General features: G+C 39.5%; 1 long non-coding RNA gene across 1 annotated transcript in view; it reads left to right on the plus strand.

The window, feature by feature from the left end:
* LOC139184917 (uncharacterized) overlaps positions 1-15964 on the plus strand; it is a 58752-nt gene that overhangs the window by 30225 nt on the left and 12563 nt on the right. The window lies entirely within an intron of this gene.

Below are 15964 nucleotides of genomic sequence, written 5' to 3' on the forward strand. Positions count from 1 at the left end.
CGTGCTGGCTCCACCTTCTGTTGCCTTCCTTTAGGTCTGTGGTGCAGAAATCTTGGCACTCAGAAATCTTGGTTGAATGACTATGTGGAGCTGCAATATCTGGCGGACCCTGAAAGCAGCATTATGCACAAGGTGAGACCCACCAATTTTGAGTCATTACCTACTTACTTAGACATGTATACGAGTGGTGTTCAACTTGGCTGTGCATAAGAATCACTTGGGGAACTTTAAAAAATCCTTAGGCCAGGGTACTATACAGACCAGATGCATTCCCCTGCTCTGAGGATTTTAATGTTTATTCAAGGATCAGAAACACATCAAATATCCCCTCTGAGTGAAAAGCATTGTTGCTGCTCGAACAATATTGTCCTCTTGAACTGCCCTTGTGGAGTTGGTGGTACAGGCATTCTTTCTGTATGAACCTGCCCATGCGGTACTACAAGCCAGTATAGAAAGATGTGGGAGGTGTGGAGGAGGTTGGGGGACTGGGGAAGAAGAAGTCAAAGAGGGAAGTGGAACCAGGGAGACACCAAGGCAAGGTCACCAATAGAGGGGCCTTCAGAAGTGTGAGTTGGTCATCAGCATCTGTCACTGTCAGATGCCATGGTGATTTAGGCATGGTGAGGAGCTAGAAGAAGTCAGAGGGTTGCATTGAGTTTCGGTGTATGGTGTTTGGAAGACAGTGTGTGAAACAAGTAAGGAGTAAAAGCCTGAAAGCATGGAAGTAGTGAGTATAGACAGAGGTAATAAACTGGTGGCACATGTGGCTCACAAATGTACTTTGAATGACCTTCAAAGCATTCCAATGTTACAAAAATAGTTTTCAATGTTTATAAATTGGAAAGTTTCATATAAAACACAATTTTTTATTTCTCTTGAAAAAACTGGGAGATCTGACACTGTTTGCTTCCTGTTGGCAATAATTGGTCATCTACCTTAGAAATAACTGCTTTCTTGGTTCACCACACAGTCCTGTCCCTGTGCTTATCCTTTCCACTCAGCTCATTTCTCTCATGTGCATGACCTCCCTGGCCTCTGTAGGGAAGAGAATTTGAGACTTGGACTTGATGCAAATATCTGTTAGGTGGTTTGAAAGGGAGAGGAGGAGCCCTGGGCTCCATTCATAGGTGTTAAAGAGAAAACCAAAAGCCCTGAATGGCATTCCTTGTGTTAAAGCCCATACCAAACTTAGATTTAGCACCTGACTTAGTGGCAGTTAGGACTTCCCTGGTGGCTCAGATGGTAAAGTATCTGCCTACAATGTGGGAGAACTGGGTTCGATTCCTGAGTCAGGAAGATCCTCTGGAGAAGGAAATTGCACCCCACTCCAGTACTCTTGCCTGGAAAATGCCATGGATGGAGGAGCCTGGAAGGCTGCAGTCCATGGGGTCGCTGAGGGTTGGACACGACTGAGCGACTTCACTTTCATGCACTGGAGAAGGACATGGCAACCCACTCCAGTGTTCTTGCCTGGAGAATCCCAGGGACGGGGGAGCCTGGTGGGCTGCCGTCTATGGGGTTGCACAGAGTTGGACACGACTGAAGTGACTTAGCAGCAGCCAGTACTCAAGCCTGGAAAATCCCATGGATGGAGGAGTGTGGTAGGCTACGGTTCATGGGGTCACTAAGAGTCAGCCATGACTGAGCCACTTCACTTTTCACTTTCACTTTTAGTGGTAGTTTCAACCTTCCCCAGGAACAGAACCTTAGTCAGCCCACCTGGAATATTCTGATCAGCATCAAGGAGGTAATCTGTCCCTTGGGCCCTCTTTATTGCTCATCCCTGCCCGCCAAAGGAAGAAGATATAATCTGCATTATAGACCTCCACTCTTCCCTCAAAAGAAGATGACCTGGCTTGAAACAGTCCTTTCTTTTCTTTTGCTAATAGCGTCTTGCCCCACCCTCCTGCCTGTAAGAACCTCTGGTTTTTGTATAGCCTTTCAGTTGTTCAGTTGCTCAGTCCTGTCCAACTCTTTGCGATCTCATGGACTGCAGCATGCCAGGCTTCCCTGTCCTGCACCGAATTCTGGAGCTTGCTCAAACTCATGTCCCTTGAGTTGGTGATGCCATCCAACCATCTTGTCCTCTGTCATCCCTTCTCCTCCTGCCTTCAATCTTTTCCAGCATCATGGTCTTTTCTAATGAGTTGGTTCTTTACATCAAGTGGCCAAAGTGTTGGAACTTTAGCTTCAGCATCAGTCCTTCCAATGAATATTCAGGGTTGATTTTCCTTTAGGATGGACTGGTTGGATCTTCTTGCAGTCCAAGGGACTCTCAAGAGTCTTATCCAACACCACTGTTCAAAAGCATCAATTCTTTGGCACTCAGCCTTCTTTATGGTCCAACTCTCACATCCATACATGACTACTGGAAAAACCATAGCTTGACTATATGTATCTTTGTTGACAAAGTGATGTCTCTGTTTTTAATATGTTGTCTAGGTTTGTCATAGCTTTTCTTCCAAGGTGCACTAATGCTAAAGAAGCTGAAGTTGAATGGTTCTATGAGGACCTACAAGACCTTTTAAAACTAACACCAAAAAAAGATGTCCTTTTCATCATAGGGGACTGCAATGCAAAAGTAGGAAGTCAAGAGATACCTGGAGTAACAGGCAAGTTTGACCTTGGAGTACAAAATGAAACAGGGCAAACAAAGGCTAACAGTTTTGCCAAGAGAATGCACTCATCATAAGAAACACCCTCTTCCAACAACACAAGATATGACTCTACACATGGACATCATTAGATGGTCAATACTGAAATTAGATTGATTATATTCTTTGCAGCCAAAGATGGAGAAGCTCTATAAAGTCAGCAAAAACAAGATGGGGAGCTGAATGTGGCTCAGATCATGAACTCCTTATTGCAAAATTCAGACTTAAATTGCAGTAGGTAGGGAAAATCACTAGGCCATCAGGTATGACCTAAATCAAATCCCTTATGGTTATCCAGTGGAAGTGACAAATAGATTCAAGAGATCAGATCTAATAGAGTGCCCGAAGAACTATGGATGGAGATTTGTAACATTGTACAGGTGACCAAAACCATCCCCAGGAAAAAGAAATTTAAAAAGGCAAAGTGGTTGTCTAAGGAGGCCTTACAAATAGCTGAGAAAAGAAGAGAAGCAAAAGGCAAAGGAGAAAGGGAAAGATATACCCAACTGAATGCAGAGTTCCAGAGAATAGCAATGAGAGATAAGAAAGCCTTCTTATGTGAACAGTGTGAAGAAATAGAGGAAAATAATAGAATGGGAAATAATAGAGATCTCTTTAAGAAAACTGGACATACCAAGGGACTGTTTCATGCAAAGATGGGTACAATAAGGGACAGAAATGGTATATATCTAACAGAAGCAGAAGATATTAAGAAGGGGTGGCAAGAATACACAGAAGAACTATACAAACAGATCTTAATGGCTCAGACAACCATGATGGTGTGATCATTCACCTAGAGCCAGACATCCTGGAGTGCAAAGTGAAGTGGGCCTTAGGAAGCATCACTACGAACAAAGCTAGTGGAGGTGATGGAATTCCCAGCTGAGCTACTTCAAATGCTAAATGATGATGCTATGAAAGTGCTGCCTGCAAATTTGGAAAACTCAGCAGGGTCCACAGGACTGGAAAAGGTCAGTTTTCAAGCCAATCCCAAAGAAAGGCAGTGCCAAAGATTATTCAGACTACTGCATAATTGCACTCAATTCACAGCCTTTCAGAGTGCCCTTCTGTTTACTAGATGGGATGCTTCCCAATTCATGAATGGCTGAATAAAGCCAATTAGATCTTCAAATTTACTTGACTGAATTTTTTTTTAGCAGAGGTGAAGGGGGAGAAGTCCATGTTGAGGCTGCTGTGGGAGGTGGATCGCAGGGAATTGAAACAGGTAGAGAGGAAGGTGGAATAAGGGAAGAGCTTCTGGGGGTTAGTCTGGAATAAGAACACAGAAATGGGAAGGAAAAAGAGGATGTTTGAAGATAGAAAATTTTGGGAGGAGAGGAAAGAATATGAGAGCCTGTAAGTCTCAGTATCACAAGTTCCTCACCACTAGTTAGGTAGAGGACAGAGCAGTGTGTTTGAGCAATGTGTTTGAGCAGTGTGTTTGAGAAGATTTGGAGCAATCATAATAGGAATAAAGGAAAGTAATTTAAACTCAGGATGGGGAGTGGGAAACTGGCCCTGAAAAGTACTCAGTACATAAGGGTTTCTGATGACTTATTTAGAAACAGCTTTTCCTTATTGAATTGAGATAATAGTTTTAAAATAGAAAATGATTTTTTGTAGCTTTTGGAGTCATGTTATTTTAAAACTCATTTTAAAATATAAAATTTCAGGGGCATTAGGGATAAGTTCCATATAAACCATTAGCATAATAAAGCTTATTTACATTTTATGGTAACTCAATTATATGCTGCAAAGTTTTCTGTTCCATTGTTTTTCCAATGGTAGTACCATTTTATTAAATCATGTAAGGAAGTGGTTTAAAAGCAGTCTGCCAAAATATTCAAATGTTGTGATTCAAGCCAATATTTCTGTTTGACTGAACCCTTTCAGATAATATAAAAGCCATTTATATTTATTGAATGGAACAAATGTTTGTTTCTTAGGGAAATTTTTTTTCTTTTTTGGTTGTTCAGGTCTGTTTATTTTCAGAGATGGAAGGCATTATATAAGCTGAAATGGTATTGCATCAAAATTATCCTTCATCAGTTTGTTTTATACCACTTATTTTTAATTGATGCTGGCATCTCCTAGGTTGCTCACTGGTAAATTTGTTTTGCTGACTTAAGTATTGGAGATTGTTTCATGAAGTCTGGAGAGCATTACAAATCCTGAACTTGTATTTTAGGAGGTCATGGCTTATAGAAAAGTGGGAAGGTAAAGAATAGTATTGTTTTATTGAAGACTTGATAAGTTAGGCAGAAAATAAATTTTCATATTAAGAATGTACATATATGTGTTTTGTATACTCCTTAGAATTATGTTACATGACTTTTTGTACCATTTAATTTTCTTCACAAGAAGGGAAAATTTTCTGTGCTTAAAAGACAGTCTTATAAGTTGGTTAACTGAATTATATAATGTGAGGGATGCTGAGTGTTGGGATTTGAAGGGGTCAATCAGTTTATTACAGCTGAGTTTTGAATCAACTGGGAAACAGATACAGGAAATGGACACTGAGGAAAAAAAAATGCAAAACAAGACTAGACTTAGATGTGGGGCCAAAATGGGCTTCCTATTCCCCTTTCTTCCAAGTGTAGCTGCTGAGACCTTTGTGGTGGATAGATTGTGCCTACAGAGTGCTATTTTCCTGCTATCTTCTTGAAAGACAGTGGCCCAATGCACACTGAGTGAGAGGCCACTTGCAGCCTTACATTGCTGATCTACCCAGCAGTAAAGAGTGGGCAAAGGACATCAGGCTCTCAGCACAAACCACAGAAAATTTGCTCCTTCTCCTAGAAGCCAGTGGGTAGGATCCATATAACTACAGTTTCTACAGCTAGAGCAGAAGTTCTTATTCTGTGAGCCTGCAAGAATGTGCAAGGAAGGTTGCACTTATAAGTGCAAGGAAGGTTGCACTTATACTAGGGAACTCAGTTTCTGCATACCTCTAAGTGCCACACTGCACAAAGTTTTACAGTTAGGAATCATTTATCTGGGTTATTTCTTTTTTTAGTCCTCTGATTTATTGAAAATGGATTTGATAGAAAGAGAAGGACAGTTATACATAAAGTCATGAGAAGCACCATATTATGTATCAGCTAGCTTTTAACATGTTGAGAGAGGATAATGTAGCATGAGACAAGAAACTGCTTTATGTCTTTTCCCCTTCTTTCCTCCTCTTCTTTTCTACTTCCCTTTCTCACTGCCACTGATGAGGCAGGTAGCAAATCCATGAACCTCTGTGCCTTGGGCCTAAGCCCAAAGTTCATTTCTAGACTTGAGTAACTGGGCCATGGGGTAATAGTTGCCCATAAAAAAGGACAAAGATGCTTTGTTTTTTAACTTGTGAAAAAATGTCACTTTATGAATTTGTTGCCCACATTTTAGTTGACAAAACATGATCTGGTGACTACACCAAGCACTCACAAATTATGCTCAGTTGAACTCAGACTTTTCTCCTGTCTGATCTCCTGGCTCCAGATTGTTGTTGTTGTTTAGTCACTAAGTCATCTCTGACTCTTTGTGACCCCACTGACTGTAGCTTGCCCGGCTTCTCTGTCCGTGGGATTCACAGGCAAGAATACTAGAGTGGGTTGCCATTTCCTTCTCCAGGGGGTTTTCTCAACCCAGGAATTAAAATCTGCACTCGCAGGTGGATTCTTTACCTCTGTGCCACCAGGGAAGCCTGGCTTCCAGATTAGCCTCCTCCAATTCCTCTTCTACAGTTCACCAGGGAAAGCTACTAAATTATATGGAAAAGCAAGAGAAGGCTAATTACAAAGTTCAGATGGATACCTTGGGTTGGGTGTGTGGGAGTGGTCAGGGGTGGAGATTTGGGAGGTCTTATGGTGCTTCAAAGGCACTGGTAGAAATTTTTAAACTGGGTGTTATGTATAAGCTCATTCATTTATATTGATATTTTCCTACTTTTCACCAGTATTATTTATACCTTTTTATAAATATTTCATCATTTGAAGTTATAAAACTAATTTAAATTATGAATATGAATCTTACCATTTATATTGTGCAATGCCAGTTTTCAATGCATTTAACTCAAAATGGGAGCTCCAAAATAGCATAATTTTATTTCATATGTGTATATGTATTTTGTTTTTAGTAGATCAGTAGAAATGTTGTATAAAATGAACTCAATTGTTTTCATTTCACTTCTTGATACTGTTACATTCTACCAATGCTCTTCAGCTTACTGATGAGTAAGGAAGAACTGAAAGGAAAGGGAATTATGAATTTTTTTCCTTCTGTGTCATCATTTTCAGTGAGTTTGTCTAATAGAGGGAAGTAACTCATGTATGAAAGAATATGATGAAGTTCTTCAATCTTGTTTTGTAAAATGCTGCTGCTTTCCTTTTGCATTGAAAGTAAGCTCTGGCTAATATGGAAAACATGGCCTTTTGGGGTTGTCATTTATTCTGTTTTAAATATAACATACTTGCTTTGTACTCACTTTGAATCTCATAGAATTATCACACATTTTAGGTCCACTGGAATGCTATGCTGATGGGCATCATAAATGTTATACAGAAAATGAAGTTTATATTTCTTCTGCTCATGTGTATGGTCATTGTCCCATTGGGCTTCTCTTACAAAACACAAGCTCAAAGATAAAATTATTAAGAATTTCAAAATGGCAAGTACAGAACATTAAACCAAACCATTTAAATCTGTTGAGCACAGGCCCTTTGTGACTGAACAGGTTACACACCTGAAGAGGTATCTGCTCATAGCCCTGATGAGGATTCTGATTGGCCCAGGCTGGGTCAGACATGGATCCCTGGACATATCCCTTAGTCCAGCGTATGGAGCCCTCTGGCCAGGCCTGGCTCACCTGTCCACAAATGGAGCAAAAAACAAGGTATAGTCAGCTTTCCCAGCTAGCAGTAATAGGGGGCTGCTTACTCAAAAAATCCAACAACAGGCAAACAACAGATGTTAACTGTTGCTCTACATCTATCTGCTTCACTTTCATCTCCTGCCCCTGTTTTAATCCTTAAACACCCCTCAGGGACCTTTTTGTCATTCCTAAGATATCCCAGGTTTTGGCATGACTTTGCTTTTGCACACATTCTTCTTCTTGAAACATGTTTCCTCTTCTGGAAAACTTTTACTAATTCCTTAACACTCAGTTCAAATTCACTTCCGCTGTGGAGTCTTCTCTGACTTCCTCTGGCAGAATAATTTCTCAGACCTTAAACATTTACAGTTCTTTATTTGTTTTTGAGTCACAGCACCATCGCTTCTATTCCAAAGCATCTGTATTCTTGTCTACTTCTCTTCCTAGACTCTGCAGTCCTTGGGAACAGGGACTGTCTTATCCTCTTTTTCAGTGTTCAGTGTAAAGCAAATGCCTGTTACATAGTATGTCTTGGATAAGTGGTGAATAAAACACAATGAAAAGCTGATGTCATAAAATAATATTTTCAAGCTGCCTTCTCTAATATTAAACTGGTACCCCCAAAGGATAAATGAATCCTGTGTTTGGGATATCATTGGGAGCATAAGAGAATTTTCAGTTTCTTTTTTCTCAAGTACTGGGCTGTTTTTTGAAAACTCTTAGAAGAGACCAGTTAAATGCAAAACTCAGAGAAGTAACATTTTTAAATTCAGATATATTTCCAAGAGTCTTTCCCTAAGATCAAGCATGCTGTCTGGGGGTCAGTCCTTGATTACTGTCTGCTGATAGGCAGTAGACACCATTTTCCTCCTTGCTCACTGGGCAGATCAGCCTGGGGTTTTGGGAACTCAAGAGCTACATGTGTCGTGAATATGAGACTGGTCATGCATCACCTCTTATCATGATATTTGTCCTCACATAATTGTGCTCTATTGTAGCAGCACTAGCTAGAGGTGCAGGAAACAAATGATATGACCCTGTTCTCACCTTGAAATCCCCTTTCCGGTTCCATGTATTTAGAAGCTCCATTCCATTACATGTCAAGATGAAGGAGCTGCTGCTCAAAATTCTGCCTTTGGAAAATTTGCTCCAGGGAAGGAGCAGCCATTGGAAAAATGTAGACAATTTCCTGATGTTAGAAACAGGCTAAGCTGAAAGTGTAGAAAGCCTTCTGGAACTTAATACATGTAATTCTTAGACTCCAACAAGAAGGATAAAATATGGAACTAAAATACACAAGATGAAATTGGCAACAATTAAAATTATATCAAAATAAATTAAAAAATCAATTATTTATAAGAAAATGGTGTGAATTACAGCAGGATCCTCTATGACCCACCTCCCAGAATATCGGAAATAAAAGCAAAAATAAACAAATGGGACCTAATTAACCTTAAAAGCTTCTGCACATCAAAGGAAACTATCAGCAAGGTGAAAAGACAGTCTTCAGAATGGGAGAAAATAATAGCAAATGAAGCAACTGACAAACAACTAATCTCAAAAATATACAAGCAACTCCTACAGCTCAACTCCAGAAAAATAAATGACCCAATCAAAAAATGGGCCAAAGAACTAAATAGACATTTCTCCAAAGAAGACATACAGATGGCTAACAAACACATGAAAAGATGCTCAACATCACTCATTATCAGAGAAATGCAAATCAAGACCACTATGAGGTACCACTTCACACCAGTCAGAATGGCTGCGATCCAAAAGTCTACAAGCAATAAATGCTGGAGAGGGTGTGGAGAAAAAGGAACCCTCTTACACTGTTGGTGGGAATGCAAACTAGTACAGCCACTATGGAGAACAGTGTGGAGATTTCTTAAAAAACTGGAAATAGAACTGCCTTATGATCCAGCAATCCCACTGCTGGGCATACACACTGAGGAAACCAGAATTGAAAGAGACACGTGTACCCCAATGTTCATCGCAGCACTGTTTATAATAGCCAGGACATGGAAGCAAGCTAGATGTCCATCAGCAGATGAATGGATAAGAAAGCTGTGGTACATATACACAATGGAGTATTACTCAGCCATTAAAAAGAATTCATTTGAATCAGTTCTAATGAGGTGGATGAAACTGGAGCCTATTATACAGAGTGAAGTAAGCCAGAAGGAAAAACATAAATACAGTATACTAACGCATATATATGGAATTTAGAAAGATGATAGCAATAACCCTGTGTACAAGACAGCAAAAGAAACACTGATGTATGGAACAGTCTTATGGACTCTGTGGGAGAGGGAGAGGGTGGGAAGATTTGGGAGAATGGCATTGAAACATGTAAAATGTCATGTATGAAACGAGATGCCGGTCCAGGTTCAATGCACGATACTGGATGCTTGGGGCTGGTGCACTGGGACGACCCAGAGGGATGGTGTGGGGAGGGAGGAGGGAGGAGGGTTCAGGATGGGGAGCACATGTATACCTGTGATGGATTCATTTTGATATTTGGCAAAACTAATACAATTATGTAAAGTTTAAAAATAAAATAAAATTAAAAATAAATAAATAAATAAAAATAATAATAAAAAAATGGTGTGAATTAGTATAAAGAATAAAACAAAACAATAAAAAGAAATATGATCATGTAGAATTGTGAGAAGAAACCTCTATTGTCTCAGTATCTCTGTTTTCTTAGCAAAATCTTGATCTATTTCTGCCCACTATACTTTAGGTTTAATCTTTAAATCTTGACTGTTCTCCAAGGAAATGAAACATATACAGATCATTTTTATGCAGTTGTACTTAAAATATTGTTTTCTCTGGATAAATCACCCTACTAGCTATTACTTTCAGTTTGACATTGTATTAAAGTTTTGAACTTGTTTTCTATGGCTCCATATTGTTGAAAACAAGCTGATAAAAGAAAACCTTAAATATAAACTGAAATGCAGTATATAATTGAGAGATTGCTGAAATTTTAAAAACATATAAAAATTGAGCAAGTCATGTGTGGGCTCCCATATTTCTAGTCTTGAATACTTTTTTGTCAATTTATTGATTTATAAAATGTTCACCATCCATCATACCTATAAGAAAACTGTAAACTATGATTAATGCTCCTTGTAAGCATTATATTTGGTCAGGGTGCTGTATCATCATAGAAAAATTAATCACTTAAATCAATATTGAATTGAGATATATGGTTAGGATATCTAAAAACACTCTGTCTCTAATCATTATTTGGTGGTTTTTCTAATCCTGCAAGAAGATGAATGTCGTATTAACTGATGACATCTGATTCAGGGCATCTTGTAACTAACAGCTCCCAAGGAGAGAAAGTCCACTAATGGAAGTTGTTATAAAGGGTAAAGGAAAGAATATGACAGAAAAAATTAAAGGTGCCAGAAAAAATAGGCTTTAAATTGAGAGTAATGAATGTGAAGTTTTGCTCTTGCATGGCAACAATAATCTGTCACCTCCCACACCCTTCTTGGATGAAAAAAACTAATTGGCCTCACAGATAACATCTGCTAAATGTAGTGTCAGAATAACAGGTGGTTAGAAATGTGTTAAAAAAGCATCTTAATTAAACTGATACCCATGAATTCTCAAAACTTTAAAACTTCCTATTAAATGGTCACATACATTTGAAGAAATGTGTGGCTGTTTGTAAACTGGAGATTAAATTCAAATACATTAAAAAACTGTCATTGACTTAAATTGAGAATAAAAAACTCATTTTTTAGTCTTTTGGTAATTTACAACTCAAAAAAGAATTCATAACCAGAGACTTCTTTGGGGGTAAACGTTGAGATGAACAATTAAATGCTCATGGGCTTTGTATATCCATGTGTATGTGGAGTGTGTGCTCAGTCACTTCAGTCATTTCAGACTCTTTGTGATCCTATGAACTGTAGCCTGCCAGGTTCCTCTGTCCATGGGATTCACCAGGCAAGAATACTGGAGTGGGTTGCCATGCCCTCTCCAAAGTGATCTTCCTAACCCAGGAATTGAAGTTGGGTCTCTTCCATTGCAGGTGAAGTCTTTACTGCTGAGCCACTGGGAAAGCCTGTATGTGGAGTACATACGATTAAATATTCAACATTATTCTACCATTATTAAATTTAACATATATATGAACACCAGAAATACAATAATGGATTTCTACTTTCAAGTCTGGCCTCATTTAGCCTGGCCTTTTTCTTCTGGGATTCTGTAATTCAAGTCATTCCTTTATTTATACAACCAAATATGAGTACTAGCTTTTCTGTAAGTGTGTTCTGTTTCAGAAAATATGTTTAGAAGGAAGGTTGAATATCTGAATTCCACTTGGTTCTGAATGCAGAATACTGATCCACAGAAAAAAGGCTTCTGTGCTCTACTGATTTTGCAGAAATACCTGACAAAACAAAGTTAAACATGTCTCTTCACATTCTTAGAGCCCGTGATAGAACTAAACTGTATTGTCACTTTCTGAGAAGAGGATATAGTACTTAGCATTGACCTTCACTTTTTGACCATGAAAACCTGGACAGAAGAATCCTTGACCATAGGATGGAAGAATGTGTTGCCAAAGTCAATTTCTGTGTTTGTGATGGTCATTTTATACCTCAGAGGAGGGTTACACCTGAATTGGGAGTGAAGACAGTGACACCTGACTAGTAAATAGGTCCTGGGATCCCTACCCAGGAAACCAAAGTGTTTTCCCTACTACACAGGATGGGCTTTGGAAGGAATGGATGACCAAGACAGGCATCCTGAACAGCGCAAAGTCAGGAATCAAAGAGGCTGGGTGAGCTGCAGGGGAACCCTTTCTCCATGCCACATTTTGAGCTGTTCTTTCAGCATCATAGAACTTATTCTGTATATCTACTTTCACTATGCTTTTAAAATATTAATCTATCAATGAATGGTGTATACATTAGTAAATGGGTGGTGAGGCAAACCTGGGCCTGATCCTATCCGGGAAATTGAAGGCCAGTTCCTGTGGTCTGAGGAGGCTGAAGAGCTGCCCTTAGAATAGTCTTTCATTTAGTTTGTGTAACTTTCATGTGCAATATACTCAGAGCTCTCTCATTAAACACATCACTCAAGATACGCTTTGAACTGCTTTTCGTTCAGTGTTACCCATTTGTATACCCTTTACTAATATCTCAGATGTTTTTACAGTGATCCTTGAATATTATTGCTACCCTTGGTGATGATATTTGTGGCAGGGATTTGTGTCATTGGGTTTTCTCAAAGTGTACCTCCTTACTCTGTGTGTGTGCATGCTAAGTCACTTCAGTTGTGTCCGATGGACTGCAGCCTGCCAGGCTCCACTGTCCATGGGATTCTCCAGGCAAGAATACTGGAGTGGGTTGCTACGCCCTCCTCCATGGGATCTTCCCAACCCAAGAATCAAACCTGTGTCTCTTACATCTACCTGCACTGGCAGGGGGATTCTTTACCAGTAGTGCCACCTGGGAAGCCATCTTGGACGGCAAAGGGTGGAGGTGGTGGGAGCCAGCTGCCTCAGGTGCAGTCAGTGGGGGGAAAGAACATTATCAGTTGAGAATTTAAAAACAATAATAAAACTAGGTCGGTCTGCTTTGTATTGTTATCATGATCCGGTGATTTTAAACAGTGCAATGTAATAAAAATACTCCTACCTGCAGGGACAGGTGCCACCCCTAACCAATGCTAGTAAAAACTTGTGTTGGAGAAGCTAAACGTACTTTATTTTTATATGTTATGCTTTCCCATCCTAATCTGTCATAAGGACAATTTAATCTCTCTTAATTGGTAAAATGGAATTATTTAAAATTAGCAATCTTATCCACAAAAATTTAAAATGAGTTTCTCATTAAGTTGCTTCTTCTTGATTACTGAAAGAAAAATGCCTATATAAGAAAAAGTGCTAGGTTTAAATCACATTAAATCCTAGGCTTTTTGTTTGTTTGTTTTAAGAGAGGAAGCATTGTATTGTTGGCTTTACTGTTTTTTAAAAATATTATTTATTTATTTTAATTGGAGGATAATTACAATATTGTGATGGTTTTTGCCATACATCAATATGAATTGGCCATAGGTAAACGTGTGTCCCCTCCATTCTGAACCCCCTGCCACCTCCCTTCCCACTCCATCCCTCCAGGCTGTCACAGAGCACCAGCTTTGGGTGCCCTGCATCATACATCAAACTTGCACTGGTTATTTTACATATGGTAATGTGTATGTTCCAATGCTATTCTCTCAAATCATCCCACCCTCTCCTTCTCCCACCATGTCCAAAAGTCTGTTCTTATCATCTATGTCTGCTTTGCTTCTCTGCATGTAGGATTGTTGGTACCATCTTTCTAGATTCCATATATATGCATTAATATATGGTATTTGTCTTTCTCTTTCTGACTTCACTCTGTATAACTGCTTTACTCTTGATGCAAAGCCCTTGGTTGTCATGGTGACTTTGAAACTGTGTAACCATTGAAACTTTGGGCACAGAGTCAATTCTCCAGGCCTCCAGGCCTCTTTTTTTAAAGTCAGGCTGATGCTCCTAAAAGTCATGAATGAAGGAACTAGTCAGGTAATTCAACAACATGGTCATTTCAACTAACTATGCCAAATTAGGATAATTTTCAAAAATCTATACTAAAGGAATAATAATTGATTATATAGCTATGTTAGCCTTGCTCATTTTTAGAAAAATAGATATGTGAGGTCTGCTGCTGCTGCTGCTGCTGCTAAGTCGCTTCAGTCGTGTCCGACTCTGTGCGACCCCATAGACAGCAGCCCACTAGGCTCCTCTGTCCCTGGGATTCTCCATGCAAGAATACTGGAATGGATTGCCATTTCCTTCTCCAATGCATGAAAGTGAAAAGTGAAAGTGAAGTCGCTCAGCCGTGCTCGACTCTTAGCAAACCCCATGGACTGCAGCCTACTAGGCTCCTCCGTCCATGGGATTTTCCAGGCAAGAGTACTGGAGTGGGTTGCCATTGCCTTCTCCATGTGAGGTCTACTAACTCTCAAATAATAATGCTGGATATTTAAAGATAGTCTCTCAAACTTCTAGAACTCTTAAAGGGGAAGAAAAGAAATTCCTTTATGATCCAGAAATTCTGTTGCAGATGTTAGGAGGTGAAAAAACCCAGAAATGCATAATGTCTACAGATGGTAGACATTTCATAATCAGGTTGAAATTAGCCCACAATGAGGATTTTGCTACTCTTGCTGCCTTGTTGCCTTGTCTCATTGTTTTCTTTGAGGTTTCTTCCAGGCTTCTTTCCTATCTTGAAACCCTCAAGCGTATACAAAAGCATTCAGTATTCATGATGGACATATTTGAATTTTTTCGGTCTTTACCCGGGAAATGAGTATTTTAGACATGGTTCCCAAAGATCTGTGAATGTCAGCTACTTTTTTCAGTGATCAAAAAGACTGGTTTTTCTTCATTTGTTTAAAAAAAAGAAGGATTGCTTGCCTAGTCTGTGCTAACACCATTGTAGGGGCTGAGACTGAGCAGAGAGTGGGTTCTCTGCCTTCCAGGAACTTGTCTTCTCTTTATGGGAAGGGGATTGGAGAAAACAGATGGAGTCAAGATGTGCAGATGTAGTTTTTTTGATTCATTTAGAGTCCTTGCATAGTAAACCTTTTATTCTAAACAATGAGCCCAGCAATGTGAGAGTAATGTACTTTTTGGGGTCAAAAGTTCCTACAAATATTTCCAGATGTCAATTAGACCTCATAGGTTTGACTGAAATTGGGCAGTCTGCCTGTCTTTCAGGGAAGCTAAACTCTCTCTAGGCCTGGCCCTGGTCACTTTTCCTAAGCCAGTGCAGTCAGAACTTTCATTTCATCTTGTGGTAGCAGCTCTTCCCAAACCTGGCTGTGCTTCAGAATCACATAGGAAATCACTTAAGATACTAGTTAAAAAAAAAAATCCATTCTCAGTTATAGTCTATATTTCTAGGAATGAGGGCATGCAGGACCTGGGATCTGTGGTATTCATAAAGTGCCCCAGAAGATTCTAATTAAACCAGCTGGCACCACTTTTCAAGCTAGATTTTAGAAACTACTACCAGATTAGTTTTTCTAATGCAGAGACTTCTTCAACCTTTTCCTCTGAAAGCTCAGAACTTTACAGTGTAAAGTATAAGGTATTTGAAGAGTCAGTCAAACCCACCTTTCTCCTTGATGCCATCAGGACTCCTGCTTACACTTCTTTTTCCTCACAGCCTCACGGTCCAATTCACTCTTCTACTCAAGGTCATATTCCCTCCTCCCTTTTCCCTTCTTTTCTATTCTTTCAAATCCCGGCTCAAGCCCCACCTCTAATATGACAACGTCCCCACCTTGCTGTCTTGAGTGGCCTCTGTTTTGGACTCTTTTAGTCTTTATCATTTGGATCACTCATATGTCAACTCTTGAAAAGTTTTCTAAGTGACTGGGACACATGGCATGCCAT

The sequence above is a fragment of the Bos indicus genome, chromosome 9 (genome assembly GCF_029378745.1).
Source record: "Bos indicus isolate NIAB-ARS_2022 breed Sahiwal x Tharparkar chromosome 9, NIAB-ARS_B.indTharparkar_mat_pri_1.0, whole genome shotgun sequence".
Classification (NCBI taxonomy): domain Eukaryota; kingdom Metazoa; phylum Chordata; class Mammalia; order Artiodactyla; family Bovidae; genus Bos; species Bos indicus.